General features: G+C 37.9%; 1 long non-coding RNA gene across 2 annotated transcripts in view; it reads right to left on the reverse strand.

The window, feature by feature from the left end:
• The window catches only part of LOC145675858 (uncharacterized), a 528,367-nt gene that overhangs the window by 104,757 nt on the left and 406,838 nt on the right, over positions 1–16,772 (reverse strand). The window contains exon 3 of one of the 2 annotated variants that reach the window (XR_014129232.1): positions 12,006–12,092. The exons of the other annotated variant lie outside the window; for it this stretch is intronic. This is a non-coding gene — a long non-coding RNA (uncharacterized LOC145675858). The remainder of the gene's footprint in view (positions 1–12,005; positions 12,093–16,772) is intronic. 2 annotated transcript variants of the gene reach the window in all.

Below are 16,772 nucleotides of genomic sequence, written 5' to 3' on the forward strand. Positions count from 1 at the left end.
AGAGATCAAAACAGAAAGTCTTACTTTACCAGATTATCATTGGTATAACAGCGCCCCCGGACATATGGCAAATAAAATATTCAATGCTTTAGGCTACCCAATCACATAAAAATGGAGAATGAAACTTTAAAAAGTATCTAATAGGTAAAGAATACTTAGAAATATTTGTGTAACAATGTAAAATATTTCCCTATATTTGTTATTACTTCCATCAATCATATCATATCATATATATATATATATATATATATATATATATATATATATATATATATATATATATATAATCTTAAAACAAATATTATGTACATATAAACTTAACCCTCCAAACACCAAACACCATAGAGGTCTGCACGGGCTCGAGCTGAGCCCACGGGCTTAGGCCCGACCCGATCCGTAGGCTGGGCAATAAAATTTTAAATATACAACCATATTTCCAGGGCCTTTTCCAGCCTAACCTCGTAAATATACTGTACAACGTTATTTATCGGACCGTTGTTTCTGAAGAAATTTTAAAGCGTATCTAAATTTATAACTTGAGACGCCCACATTAAAAATCTGATTATTATTGTGCAAACTGTGTGGTGGAGAGAAAAACGAAAAGTAACAGAAATAAACAGGTGAGTGAAAGTTTGAGCAGTCAGTGTGGATTCCATTCTTTCTCTTCACAGCAATCGACATTGGTCCTTTGAGGACTATCTGAATGAGTTCAATAAACATTCTTTTGCATAAGAATTTGCACACATTGACATTTTGTTTTAAATATTTGCAGTATTCTTGTTTCCACTTCATGAGAGCTTATATAAATCAAATGAAATGAAATATTTAGTTTAACAGTCCCAGGAGGATTATCTCCCAGATGCGTACATGTCAAAATCCTTCCCAGATGAGTAAAAGTGCCATGGGCAATGACGTGACATATTTTGATGTTGATAAGAGTTTTCCCACTTCCGTACATGTTTAATAACTGGCACCGTTTCTGTCTATTCTTAATAAAGTTTGAGCAGAGGAGGATATGGAATTGCATCTCAAGGAAATACGAAAAGATGCATACATGCTTTCCATACTGTTGTAAGTTTTTTTTCGATTCAACCCTTCACGCTGAATTCAAATTCGACCAATATATCCCCGAAATGTGTGTGATATGAATTCACAAATCACATCAAAGGGATACTGTACACATATCGGCTTTTATAAAGAGTCTTCGTCGAACTAATATCTGGATCAGAAACTGTCTGGCGTTCTGGTCTGGGGGCCCTCGGCTGCAGGAAGCTAGAGTTGTCCCTTTAAAAAAATATCCACTTGCGTATGTTACTAAATTCTATTATTATTGACCCATTTAAGTAAAGTTACCTACCGAATCGTTTTATAGGGACTTTATTTTAATAGCAAACATCTACAGTATGCGTACATGTTCTAATTACATAAATTCTGCCATATTATTCTTTAAAAATAAATTTTCAGTATCTTGATCAATGATATAAGGTAAGTAACCAATAAATACTACCAGGAATACTTTATGCTTTTCATACTTTATTACATGAAACTTACAATACGTAGGTAACTTCAAACTTCGAAATAGTGATTTTGCATAGGCGTATAAAAATCTACATAAAAAATCCTATAAAATCAAAGAGATATATACAAATTGTGTACGTATTGTACTTAGATTCACTCGTAAAAAGAAAATTTCAAACTATCAACCCATAAAATTATGTTTGAGTATCTAATACTGTATTCTGTTGATGAAGATGAATATTGGCATATTATGAATACAGCATTTACTAACAGAGAAAAGAGGCCTCCTTCTACCTAGATCAGGTCTATAGGCCTAACGTCTAAATACTTCATTAAATTAATAACTTTTTCGTAAGTTTCTCACTCGTTATTGCTGCTTCATCTATAATCAAATTTTTATCTAAATTTACAAACAAGTCTCGTCCTACATTTATAAAAAGTAGCTTAGACATTAAATCTTGGTTTAGCGCAGAAATTTTATTCTAATCTATTCTTAACAATGTTAAGTTTTGAAAAGGTCCTTCCAGAGGTTAGCTGCGTACAAAGCAGAGTTAATATAAGTTTGTAAGCTGTATATAGATTGGTAAAAAGAAAAATCCAGATTGTGATAGCACGAAAACAATGTTAAAGGTACATGCTATGCATCTAATAGATTTCTTCTTCACTGAGCAGTTGACATAGTTCTCTTCGCCTTCTTCATCTGAACCGTCATTCGTCTTCATTTAAGTTATTCACATGAATTTCATCACTTTGATCCCACTGAGTCTAAGATCAACTTTGGTTAGGTGACAAATGGTGGAAGACTTCTGTTGGAAATTTGTCAATGTCTTCTATTTCAGGGATTTTTTTTTTTTTATGAAGCCATGAACAATCTTTCAAAATATCTGTTTGGATTAAATCTTTTTTCAATACTTGAAGTAGCTCCATTTCTTTAAGTATTTTGAAACGGAAGTTGTGATCAGAAAAATATCGAGCATGGCAAAAGGCATGAGAACATATTCGAATTTGGACTATTGCCTTATCATATGTATGGCTGCGAACTTTGATTTGCAACTAAAGCTTCCATTCAATATTTTATTTAAAACATTCAACAAATGGATCAACTTTCCTGAGTTGGTATCACTTATCAAAAACTGTTCGTCAATAATTGATGAAAGTGCCGTATGCTTACTCAACCATCTTGAGGCACCAAATTTTTGGAGTCTTCATAGTTTGGTGCTGCCATTGTTTCCAGCCAATTCCTCTGCTAAACCAAATAAATGTTCTGCTTCGAGCAAGTTTATTGTAGAATCAACTACAGTCAAATTTAGTACTTGTCCCATGCAGTGTAAATTAAATACGGATTCTTCTTTTTGAAATGCGCTTGTAGACCGTTGTAACAGCCCCATGTTATAACAGTTACTCATGTTACTCGCCCCATCAAAAGAACACGCAATAATATTCGACATTTTAATGTCATATTCAACTAGCTCTGACTTTCTACATTCGTACAAAGCAAGTTCTCTTGAATCATCAACAACTGTTAAATTTAAGTCTTTCATATACCTTCCCTTGGACTACGTAGCAGACACACATTGCCAACTGGTCCATAAAAGTTATACCTTGTTTACTATCCACCATCAAGTTATAAACAACACTGTCTTGAAAGTCTTTCAAAATAATATTTCGTCCGTATTTATAATCTTGATTAACTTTTTTTTTATGAATCTTTTTGATAAAAAAAGAGTCGAGAGAGAGCCTCGTCCAGTTTGTCCTTTTGTCGGCTTTCCTACTACTTCCCTGTTTTTCTTTATTTTCAGTTTGTGCGCTTTGGTGTCTTCAATACACTTTGTAACATGATTTTGCAAAATCACATCATAATTTGCAACTAACATTATCAAGTCAAAGAAATTCCCCATGGCTTTTGACAGAATCTAATAAATGTGCCCCTTCTGACTCCCCCCTCTGTAATCAATTCCCTATCTCCCTATAAATAACACTATGTCGATTAAACGCTGTATAACCAATCTTCTAGTCTGAATTTCTGATTCTCTCTTTTTTATCTGATTGGAAGCTAATAATGTTGAAATATCATGTCCGCTTTGGCTTTCGAAAGCTCCCATCGCCACGTAGGGATGCGCTCGAGTCGAGACATGTCTCGAATCTCGACTCGACTCGACTCGAATTCGAGTCGAGATTCGAGTCGAGACACTCTTTGTAAAATTCGAGACGAGTCGAGACAAACGTATTTCTCGACTCGAATTTTCGAGTCGAGACTCGAGTCGAGTCGAGACAGCTGGTAAAAATCTCGACTCGACTCGAATGTCTCGAAAATCTTTCTATAATTTTTAATACTATTTTGAAGAAAGTACTCGCTCAGAAACACTCGGCACGAGAATTTCGAAAACTGCAGGACTTGTCAGGTGTTCGAAGAGTGCTGTGGTGATTGTCTTCAACAAGTGGCGAAACCAAGAGGAAAAGACGTCCAAATGTCGAGGGGTTGGGCGCCCCCTACTTCATTAAAGATGTGGAGAATAAGAACGAGGACAGAAAAAGAGAAAGAGAACACTGACCGTTGGGAATTATCCCTTGTTGAAGCGATGGTTGGAGTAATAAAACCAGTTAGTATTTCCGCTGTTGTATTGTTGATTTCACAGAAATGTTCAAAAATAAGCAAAACGTGACTCTGCACAAGATGTTTACTTACCCATAGTTTTATTATTGTCAACTGAACCCTGAGTGTCTGGGATGTTTCTGTCCCTTCTCACTTTACAGAGGGGAGGGGGTATTATCACCAGGGTACAACTAGTAGTACACCGCTAAAAGAAATGCTATTCGGAAGCGGCATGTTTTGTATATATTTCTTAAAATGTTATCCATTCATAAAGTATAACTTCCCCCACCCTCCCGTCATTCTGTTTCCAATACAGAGAACCGACTCTTTAAATGAAGAACGAACCCTGAACCTTCCCGAAAATGCTAAAATGATTGATGCGTACAAATAAATCTGTGGATGAAACAGAAAATGCAGATACATGAGAAGATACTTGATGCAGTGCAGTCCAACACATGTAAATAGATTTGAAGTGTTCATATTTGTGTATGTATACGTGTGTATGTGCTTGTTTCTGAGTATTTATATGCGCGTGTGTCTCGTAATTGTTATATTAATATCCACTGGATTAAGTGAAAGTATAAAATGAATTTGATGACTGCCAAATTGACGTCACATTGATAAGTCATTATTTTTTAATATTAATAATATTAAATTAGATTATAATTTAGCGTCGTTTTTAGGAGCAAAGCTCTACAAGACGTGAACGTACAGTTTAATGTCGGATTTGAAACACATGAGCTCCTACCATGAATCAAACTTCGTTCGAGAAAGGCGCATCGCTAACAACATAGCAACGGGAGCTAAACATTTAGTAATATGTATATTAAGTTGTAAAATTATATTCGTTTAATTTTCACTGATATAATCTTCACAATGTAAAGCATTCGCTAGACACGTTATCTTGTTTAAAAACAAAAAGCCTATCTCTTATGTTTCCGTCTCGGGGTTGGACTGCGGGATAATAGAAATCCGAAAGATATGTTTTTATTATATTTTGTACAGTAGATCTGCTCCTTCATAATCTCCGTGTTTGATAAGAATGAACCTCCCTGGCTCACGAAAATGTATACGTAATATAATAAACCATGAACATTAAATGCCAGACTAATATAGCAAACATTGAAGATGTTCTCCTAGAAAATTTTCTTCGGCCGTTTATGTTTGGAGGTACACAATTTCGCAACTCAGTGGATACGATGTGGATGTATTCAAAGTCCACTGATTTACCCATCAAATTTAAATTTTATAAAAATATTATCAGTGAATACTAATCTGAGGAGAACTATTTTTTTTTTAATTCGAACGCAAAAGCAGTTTTTTTTCCCACCAGGTCTCGGTAATCATCCGGTACGAAAACTGAAGTTTGTACAAGTGTTTGAGAAAGGGGTCCTCCAGGAGTGTTATTTATGGGGTAATTCCTGCGTTTGTTATATACATATATAGATATAAATATAGATATACTGTAGATATATATAAAGATAAGTAGGAGCGGGTCTTTAAAATTAGTTCGGAAAGATAATATGAAAATCTGGTATAATTTCCAAGAATCTATCTAGTCTAATATAAATAAAATAAACAGTTTGTTCGTGAGTTTGTCTGTCTATATGCGGCCTGGGGACCAGACGAGTGGACCGAGAGTTACCAAATTTTGGTCAGGGGTACCTTGGCCTAGGCCCGAGATCAAGACGAAAAGTTGTTTTCAAATTTCGAACCAGGGGAGTCTCATGGGGAGGCGTTTACCGGAACCGGCTTGGGAACCAGACAAATTGACCGAGAGTTACCAAATTTTAGTCGCGAATACCTTGGTCCAGGCTCCAGACCGGAGTTAAACGATTTTGTCAAAATTCGAACCAGGGGGGTCTCAGGGGTTGTTTACCGGGACATGTAAAAGTAGTAGAAAATAACAGATATGAGTGTTGAATTCATGGTTTTCGCGGTCGCTGAAATCAATGGTGAAACTCCGATCGCATTAACTTCCAAATTCATGCTATGCGGCACCGGGTCGGGGGTCAACGGGAAGGGGGAGTTGAGATATCGAGACATATAAAAGTAATCCACAATGACCGATATTAGTGTCAAATCCATAGTTTTCGCGGTCTCTGAGATCAATAGTGACACTTCCATTAGCGATGATTTGCAAATTCAGCTACAATCGCATGTGGGACGGGAGTCAGCGGGGAGGGGGGAAAACCGAGACAAGTAAAAGTAATCCAAAATGACCGATATTAGTGTCAAATCCATACTTTCGCGGTTGCTGAGATGAATGGTGACACTTTCATTAGTGATCACTTGCAAATTCAGCTACCATTGTATGCGGGCCGGGAGTAAGCGGGGGCGGGGATACCGAAACATATAAAAGTAATACAAAATGACCAATATTAGTGTCAAATCCATAGTTTTCGTGATCGCTGAGAACAATGGTGACACTTCCATTAGCGATATTTGCAAATTCAGCTACCATTGTATGCGGGCCGAGAATCAGCGGGGGGGGGGGGATATACCGAGAGATGTAAAAGTAATCCACAATGACCGATATTAGTGTCAAATCCATAGTTTTTGCGGTCGCTGAGATGAATGGTGACACTTTCATTAGTGATCACTTGCAAATTCAGCTACCATTGTATGCGGACCGAGAATCAGCGGGTGGGGATACCAAAACATGTAAAAGTAATTCACAATGACCGATATTAGTGTCAAATCCATAGTTTTCGCGGTTGCTGAGATAAATGGTGACACTTTCATTAGTGATCACTTGCAAATTCAGCTACCATTGTATGTGGGCCGGGAGTCAGCGGGGGGTAGGGATACCAAAACATGTAAAAGTAATTCACAATGACCGATATTAGTGTCAAATCCATAGTTTTCGCGGTTGCTGAGATGAATGGTGACACTTTCATTAGTGATCACTTGCAAATTCAGCTACCATTGTATGTGGGCCGGGAGTCAGCGGGGGGTGGGGATACCAAAACATGTAAAAGTAATTCACAATGACCGATATTAGTGTCAAATCCATAGTTTTCGCGGTCGCTGAGATGAATGGTGACACTTTCATTAGTGATCACTTGCAAATTCAGCTACCATTGTATGCGGACCGAGAATCAGCGGGGAGGGGAGGATATACCGAGACATGTAAAAGTAATCCAAAATGATCGATTTAGTCTCAGATCCATAGTTTTCGCGGTCGCGGAAATGAGGGTAATACTTCCACAGGCCTTGACTTCCATGCGAAGAATGGGTATATTTATCTAATATATATCTACATCTATCTATCTATCTATCTCTATCTATCTATCTATCTATCTATATATATATATATATATATATATATATATATATATATATATTGATCAAAAAAATTAGGGAATCAGATGAAAACACATGTAAAACTTCTTACGAATAATGTGAGAACACTGTATCTTGTCCAGTTCAGATTAAAATCCTGAAGGCCCAACGTGCAAACGAACCGTTTGAAACATCTGTGCACGTGATCAGTGACGTGGCGCTAACAGATATCATTTTGTAGTGTGGCGCTGCCAATACATTCCAGCTCCAGGATACCTTTGTTTTCATTGTGTTTAGTGCGTCACAAATCTACGTAGTGAAATTGCGCAACAACGTGATTTGCCAGAATCGTTGGCATGGCGAGCTGTCGGCAGGTTGGAAGCTGGTCAGTTACAGCGGGAGGTGTCACATGCCATAGGAGTGGCACAAAGTGATTTCCCGATTGTGGAATCGATTACAAACAACTTGAAGTGTTCGAAGAAGACAAAGACAGAGCCGTCCACTAGCAACCAAAGCCAGAGACGATCGTTATCTCTTGTTAACAGCCCGTCAAAACCGGCGTCAGAATACAACTCTGCTCCCGCAAGCCTTCCGAACAACAACAGGACGCACAATATCCACTCAAACGGTCCGCAATCGCCTTCGAGAAGGTGGTCTCTACGCACGTAGGCCTATGGTGTGTGTCCCATTAACTGCACGACACCGTGTTGATCGAAGAGCGAAGGTAGAGGAACATCGTTGGTTGGGACGCAATGAATGGGGCAATGTTTTGTTCTCTGACGAATCTCGATTCAGTGTGGAGCCTGATAATCGACGTGTTTTCATCTGGAGAGATTGTGGAACACGACAGAATCCCATGTTTGTGCGAGAAAGATCCCAGTATCATGGTGGTGGACTGATGGTGTGGGCAGGAATCAGCATTGGTGAGCGTACTGAGCTCCACTTATCCGAAATGGCTCTTTGACGGCTCTCAGATATAGGGATGAGATTATGAAAACTCTTGCTCTTCCCTATGCTGGTGCCATTGGTGATTCGTTCCTTTTCATGGATGACAATACTCGTCCTCACAGAGCTCGGTTAGTGGATGAGATGCTGGATGCTGAGGGTATTGCTCGGATGAAGTGGCTAGCATGCTCTCCGGATCTCATTCCAATTGAGCATGTCTGGAATATGCATGGCAACGAATTGCCGCTAGGCCAGTAAATCCATTAACCATTCCAGAGCTGGAAGTCGCTCTTCTGGATGAGTGGCACAACATTCCCCAAGAACTCATCGATAATCTGATTGAATCCATGCCACGCAGGTGCGAGGCTCTGTTGGCTATTCGAAGTGATCATATGACATATTAAGGAACAATCAGTGTTGTTGCCTTGCCTGTTTGTGAGCAGTTCGAGAGGTACACACATAACCGTCTTGTGTCATGAGCCATGTGAACTAGGTTTTCCGTGCCCCAACACCAGTATGTGCCCCATTTTTCTAGTGTATCTTAAAGCATTCCTTTTTGTAAGATATATATGAGTCAAACACAAGCTTATTCATACACTATCTTAAGGTCTTGTGTGATGTTTCAGCTGAACCCCTAATTTTTTTGAGAATTATATACAGTATAGTGGCGGATCCAGGATATGATCAAGGGAGGGGCTAAACCATAGTTTGCAGTTTTATCCAGTGTAAAGCAGGATTGAAGCCCATTTTATGCAGTGTATACTTGAGTGTGAAGAGAGGGGGGCGATAGCCCCCTTGGATCCGCCTCTGTGTGTATATATGTATATATATCTACCTATATATACATACATGATCGAAAATGGCCTCGAATCCATACTCGCTGAGATGAACAGAAGATGCCGTTTAAATCCACAAATTCAGCCCCATTAGTACTCTAAGGGGGATGGTGACATGTAAAGATAATTGAAAATTATCGGTATTAATGTCAAATTCATAGTTTTGGGGCTTCACAACTTCATTGGGGACAGTTTTGGTGCCCTTTGCGTCCAAAATGAAACGTATTCTCCCCGTGCGAAGAACGGATATTCTGCTAGTCTGTAATAATAACTAACGGAAGTTTCACTTAATATATTTCTCGCTGCTCAAATTTACTCACTTGTGCGGTATATGTGTGTAAAGTAGAACTAAAACCTGTTGCTTTAAGTATTTTTCCGTTAGCGAAATACATTGCATATATAGTAGGACGTCGATAATCCTAACGTCAAAAATCCGAACGCGGTCCCTAGAAGCTTTTTACATTTTGTCTTAACGCGAGAAACAAACAATATCGTGTCCATCGACGTTATGTGAAGTCAGTGTTTTTACAAAAGTTCATTTATATGTAATTGTTCGTCATGTATTTTTATTTTTATTTTTTTTATTAGGCCTATAAATTTTAAGTGTGACTTACAAGAACAGTGTTATTTAGAGTACAAGCAGGTTCTTCAGAAACATTAAATGTAAGTAGCCTTACGTACGGTATTGTAATTACTGTATGTACTGAATAACCACTGTATCGATAGAAGAACATACCGTACAGTATATGTAAGCCTAAATGGCATTTTCTTGGTCATTTTCGAAAATCCGAACAATTTGAAAATCCGAACTACCTGTGGTCCCAATTAGTTCGAATTTTCGACTTCCCACTGTATATGTTGCAGACATGTTACAGCAAGTAAGATTACTAGCATCAGGCCAACAAATAGTTTTTAAACTATATTTTCCTGTTTTTGCCAATATTTCCGAACAAATGATTTTTTTCTAATGGTTTCAAAATTTCCGGAATTTTACATACAACAATGAAGATATCTCTATGAAATATGTTTGATTTAACATATTAACTAAAATGATTCTGTGATTAGCAAAAATGATGATTCTGATAATACCCAAATTTTCCGTTTTTTCCCCAGCTCGGGAAAACCGTAAAAAACTGTTTTTTTACCCAAAATTTCTTTTTTTTTCACAGACCTTTACAACACTAGACTGAACACACGGTGCACCGAACACTCCTACCGATGGCGAATGTTAACACCACGACATCGGCAACTACAACTGAAATGAATACGTTACCATCGCCACTAGAGCTTGGCACAATGGCAGAGCGTTGCATTATCTGATGAATCTCGATATCATCTTCATCATGACGATGTGAGGGTGCGAATCCGTCGTGTTCCAAGGGAACAGCTCCTTGACATCTGTACTGGGGGGCGGAGACAAACTGGCTGCGGCTTAATTATTATCTGGGGAACATTCAGGTGAGCATCCATGTGTCTATTGGAGCTCGAGGAAGGCACCATGACGACCAAGGCGTCACACGCTGCTTGCAGACTAAGTACATCCCTTCATGACGGCCATGTTTCTCATCGGTAGTGGCATTTTTCGACAAGATAATGCACCATGTCACAAGGCCAGGAGTGTGATGGAGTGGTTCGAGGAACACAGGAGCGAGTTCCAAGTGCAAACTCTCCGGATCTGAACCCAATCGATCACATCTGGGATGTGATTGAACGTGACCTGAGGGCACATCACCCCCTCCCCGGAATTTACGGGAATTAGATGACCTGTGTGTGCATATGTGGTGCCAACTCTCTCCAGCGACCCACCGAGGAACATTGCGACCACGCCAAGACACGTTGCCGTTGTTATTCGTGCCAAAAGGTGGACATACTAACAATTAGGTAGGTAGTCATAATGGTCTGGCTGATGTGTGTGTATATTTTAACTCATATATTTTGTCTCGACTCGAATTTCGAGACGTCTCGACTCGAATTCGAGTCGAGTCGAGACAGAGACTGTCGAGTCGAGACAGAAACATATTTTCGAGTCGAGACACGAGTCGAGACAACATTTTCTCGAATCGAGTCGAGACAGGCTTAAATCTCGACTCGACTCGACTCGAATGCATCCCTATCGCCACGAGGATGCGAAATCAGTGCAACGACACCCGAAATGCTTAATGTCGGCTTTCTAGACCGGAGTCCGTTACCTCTTACTTCAGGTAGCTCTCCAATTGTCCTTACGATGCTGGTCAACACTGAGATTTTTGAGTGTCCCCATCGGGAATCGAACTCGAGACCATGAGCATCGTAGGGACGTGCGCTAACCTTTAGCTAAACACAATACTAATCAGCGAAAATATTTTTAATTTCTAACGTCACTTGTACTTTGTCAATTCAAAGGGGCCCTCAAAACAGAAAAAATGATAACAAAATTGCTAGTAATCTAAAATTTCACAATAATTCTTTCTCACACATAAGAAACGAATAACAATATAAATATTAAGTACGGAATGGGTTGAGGGGGAGCCCCGGTGTGTTCCAATGCTTGCACTGTCACTATTCTTTACTGAGTATCACTAAGTTATACAAGTTTCATATTTTAGGTCTAAATTTCAGCAGCCCACCAGGTTTACTTTCTTTAAGAATTTCAACCAAATTTGTGTACTGCAAGGTAAGTTTATATTAATGCTTATTGCAAACATGAGTTAGTGCGAACGAGGCATAGCCCTACAGCTTTGAAATAATTTTCACACATCTTATCCTTGAATGCGATGGAGTAGTATCTAAATGTATGTAAACGTTTTTAAAACCAACAAAAACTTTATCGTTTTGTTGCGATTGCCTACCTGCCGACCTGGCCAGACCGCCCCTGATCTAGATCTTCTATGATCTTGGTCCATGTGCATTAGGCTGTTTACCGCTGTTACCACCACCTATAAGTAATGCTTATCAATATATATATATATATATATATATATATATATATATATATATATATACGATTTACAATTTATGACAACTTATGAATATATGAAAGTGCAACCAAATATCATCTAACATCTATCATCTAATATCATCTACCATTACAACTTCAGGATTCCAATTTAGGACTTCATTTCATATATATGCTTTCTCTTGTTCGGGAGAAGGCTAAAAAACCACTGGAATCACATTAGTTTCCTCTATTTTGAACTTCCAATATCTGCATGAATTACAAAAATTTGGGAGAAAAGTTCGTTGTAGTTCTTAAATGTGCCGTCAATAAAAAAGGTCGTGCTGGCCTGCAAAATGAAACTATTCAGGGACTCTTAATCGCTGCGACTCTTACTCGAAACGAAACCTTTAGATTCCATATCACCCTCTGCTCAAAAACTAACAAAAATGGGAATTCTTATCTCGCTTTTAAATCATGACATTTCATTACATCTGGCTTTTGTACGCAACTAGGAAGGCTTTTGACATGTACGGAAATGGGAATGTACGCAAGTGGGAGGACACACCCAGGATTATGCACAGAGGTTGAGGGAGTCGGAATTTATCTAAATGACCATTTTCTTTAGAGAATTCATATAGTTAATAAGTGTAAACGATAACCTTTATTTCGTTATTCTCTTTGAATCATGTAAGTTTATAAACTGCAAAATTAAGCCTTTGTTGTTTGTATATTTCAGGCTTATTTCGGACTCATTTAATTATCACAAGAGCTCGGGTTCGGACTCGGGCTTAAAGGCTAAAATATATTGAGAACTCAGGTCGGGCCTCACATTATAAATTCACGGGTCGTGCCGGGCCCGAGCTAAAAAATTCCGGCCCGTGCAGACTTTTAAAACAACACGTATTGGTTAGATGGAGTAAATAAATGAAATGAAATGAAACTTCCTTTCGATTTCTTCGTGTGTATCTTTTGCTACTTTGTTGCATCTTTCCTTACATTTTGTTTACGTCATCATTGTACTTGAGATGTTGTATTGTCTTTGGCTACATCTGGCACCTTCTGAAGTTGTCATCTTGTATTGTACTGATTTCAGGATCTACTTTATGTAATGTTTTGTATTCATTAGCTGATCCTGTATTACTTGCATGAAGCCATCTGACTCTAGATATAAGTCTCTTAATTTCATCTACTGGAATGTTGTGCTTTCATAATAATAATATTATTATTATTAGTTTTCTAGACGGAGGATTAGTGTCTCCAGGTTACAACTGTTAACTTTGTTTAACAAGGGGGGTATTATTTTTAACTACAGATGCTAGACAAAAGGAACGCCAGTAATACGACTTGAACCAAGAGGAAGAATATTTAAAGATTTGTTATTTGGAACCAAAAACACAAAGAAGCCAAGTCGATGCATGTTGGAAAAAAAAAAGTAGGAGGAAAGGAGGGTCAAGGAAGATGTAATATAACGATTTTCTCGGTTGAGGGAATATAGGAATCTGGTTGTAATTATTTCTATCTTTTTTTCCCCCAACTTCTCTTTTACGTCCATTCTATTCTTCTCCATTCTTTTAAAATCCTTTTTTTTCTCCTTTTCTTCTGTCTTTTGTAGAACAACGTTAAGAAAACCTGGAGACAATGAAAGGAAACGACTTGAAGAGTGAAAACACATAAAAATGTCAAACACATATCGCAGTATCGAGGACTTCAGGGGCCGTTGGAAAGAAAACACAGAAAAGTTAACAGAGAGAGAAAGAGAGAAAGATAAAAGGAACATGAAAGAGAATGACGAAGAAAAATGGGGGACGGGAAGAGGAAAACCTTGTGAAAAATAGTAATAATAATAATAATAATAAAAGTGGTATAAATCCTTCTTCTGCTTCAGTGCTGCCCTCTAGCTTTTAATATATTTTTGTGCAAGTCAAAAGAAGAAATGGGAAAGAAATTGTGAAAGGAACGGGAGAAGTAAAAACTACCGAGCGAAAAGCTCATTGGCGGTTTGTACATTTTTCAAGACATATAATATCTTCACATTCTTTTTTTTTATAATTGTATTTTATATTCCATCTTTTTCTTACATATTTCTTACCCTATTTTTCCTTAACTTTGTGTATATGTAAGCAAACACACAGAATCACCATTATAGTGTTCTCGGGTCTTTAATACCTGTTTTTATATGTTTCTTTCCTTTCAAATTTCTTTTCTGGTTCTGTGAGTCTCATTATCATCATCAGCCTTGCTGTCTCCTATTCAATTCCCCATACCGGTCACTTTTATTCGCCTTTTCATTATACCACGCTCTACTGAGCAGCAGAATATTATATTGATCTTTTTTTGCTTTCTGTGCACTGTGCTTCTTTATTTTTCGCTCCTACTATTATATGAGAATGTTGACAATAATAACGTAATGTTACTGAGTACTTGTAGTGTGCGTGTGTGTAGGGGGGGAGGAGCACAGTATACAGTATAAGGCAACCCAATATTACTGGTTAGTGAAGTTACATACTGGAAAGAAGGGTTGTGAAAGCACTGCTGCTTCTTGATTTGCTTGGGGGGGGGGGAGCAGTTGACAATCGCGTTTCGCGGTGGTCTGTCAACAAGTACGCTATTCTATTATGAATTAAAAAATGTAAAAAAGGGAAAACAAATGGCTGACTATAAACCCACACAAAAGAACTTTAATAAATAAAAATATATAGTTTCTTCCAAAACTATATCTTTAGAATGAAGGGTAACCTTTTAGTTTCAGAATCCGAGAGTCGTAAAAAAGTGAACACTAGAAGAATTTCTTTTATGATATAAGAAAAACACGATCATATGAAGAAACCTATTATGAGAGTTCTTCTATTGAAACCAGAATACATATAACTAGGATATATAGCTTTTCGCTAATAGTAACAAGGATAATAAAAAGGAAAAGCATCCCTCTGATTCTTTACGAAGTATCCCTTCTCAGAAAGGGTCAAATTGCAAATTAACAAAAAAAATATATATTTAACTGTCCAACTAAGGCTTTTATTGTGTATAACGAGAAAAGAGGGTTGTAAACCACACAACACGGATTAAGGACGGGGCAAAAGGGGAAGGTGGTGTGTTTTATTAGCTGGTTGATCAACTCAGAAAAAAAAAATCTGTGTTAATAAGGACTTAGAAGTTAGTGGAGCAAAAGAGGGGTTGTTTCTTGTTAAACAGGGGTGAATTTTATTTCTTTTTAAAGTCTTAAATCGTTTTTACTTTCACACGTCCAATTTCTTTTTTTTTTTTACCACCCTTATTTAAGAGTCAGTATTGCCAACACTAAAAAATTTAAAACCTGAAACTTGATCATGATACCCCAGTAAATTCAGGGAATAAGCAGGTAGATCACATCCCTTTAAATTTGAAACCTACAATATACATACGATATGAGTAGATATATACACAGGGTGGTCCAAAAGCAGGTTTACACCCCTTCATTGATCAAGTATAACATTCTAGCTTATAGGTTTATTTACTTCGACAGTTCCGAACTTAAGATATGTTCGGAACTTCGACTGTATACCTACTTTTCGGCCACCCTGTATATACGACGCGAATTCAATTCTCAAATTTGAAGTAATAGATCTATAACTATTGGTTGAAGTAGAATAATAAGATATAAGATAGAACATGTTTCTCGAACGTTGAATCTATATCGAAAAGCCATTACTTGCTATCTCTCATTGTTTCTGTTCTATGATGATTCGTAAATACTGAAAACGGAAATGGGTAATTTCAACCACTTCTGATTTGAATTGAATGTTGACGGAACAGATGGTACCTATTCTTGTGACTCTGAATCGATATCTCTTACCGTTTTTGTTCCATGAAAATCAGCTAGTAAATTTCAACCTATTCGGTTTTCGTTACATTGCTGCGGGTTGTGTTTACATACTTTCTTGAGACGTTAAATCGATTACACGAAACTGTTTTTCCCTATCGACTACCGATTTTGTTATATGGGGATAAAGGTTGAAACAAGAAAATTGTTAACCTCAACCATCTCTTGTTTCCGTTGACTGTTGTGAGTTGTTTCGGTATATTCTCTTGAGACGCTGAAACGATTCCACAAAACCGCTTGTCACTAGTGATTACTGTTGTTTTTTTTCTATGGCGATATATATTGAAAGCGGAAATTCTTAATTTAAATTACTTTCGACTTTAATAAAGGGTTGGGGGCCGCGGTGGCTCAGTGGTAGAGCGTTCACCTCTGGTGCTTGGGGTCCGGGGTTCAATCCCAGCCCTCGCCAAGTGAACTTTGTGGTGGACAAACACCGTGTGCGTGGGTTTTCTCGAGGTTCTCCCGTTTCCTCCCACTTTCTTCATTCCACCATTTCATTCATCACTCATTATCACCGTCTCCTTTAGCCTAACCGGAATAACCGTGGGACGTAAAACTCAAAGATTTCATTTCATTTTTTCAATAAAGGGTTAACGATCCATAACAGCACAATTAGATAGCGGACATATGCCTATCATTTTCCCTAATGTAGATGGGAATGTGTCCAGTATGTGCTTTATGTACCTTTAAGAGAGAAATCACATGGATGGCAAGTGATAGTCACAGTCTATGTCCGCCCCTAGGCACATTCCTGATATGTACCTGGGGAACGTGCCTAGTATGGTCTAGGTGTGTTCCCTATGCCGTGATCGTCAATGA

Source organism: Thermobia domestica, chromosome 18 (assembly GCF_964235325.1).
Source record: "Thermobia domestica chromosome 18, izTheDome1.hap1.1, whole genome shotgun sequence".
Classification (NCBI taxonomy): Eukaryota; Metazoa; Arthropoda; class Insecta; order Zygentoma; family Lepismatidae; genus Thermobia; species Thermobia domestica.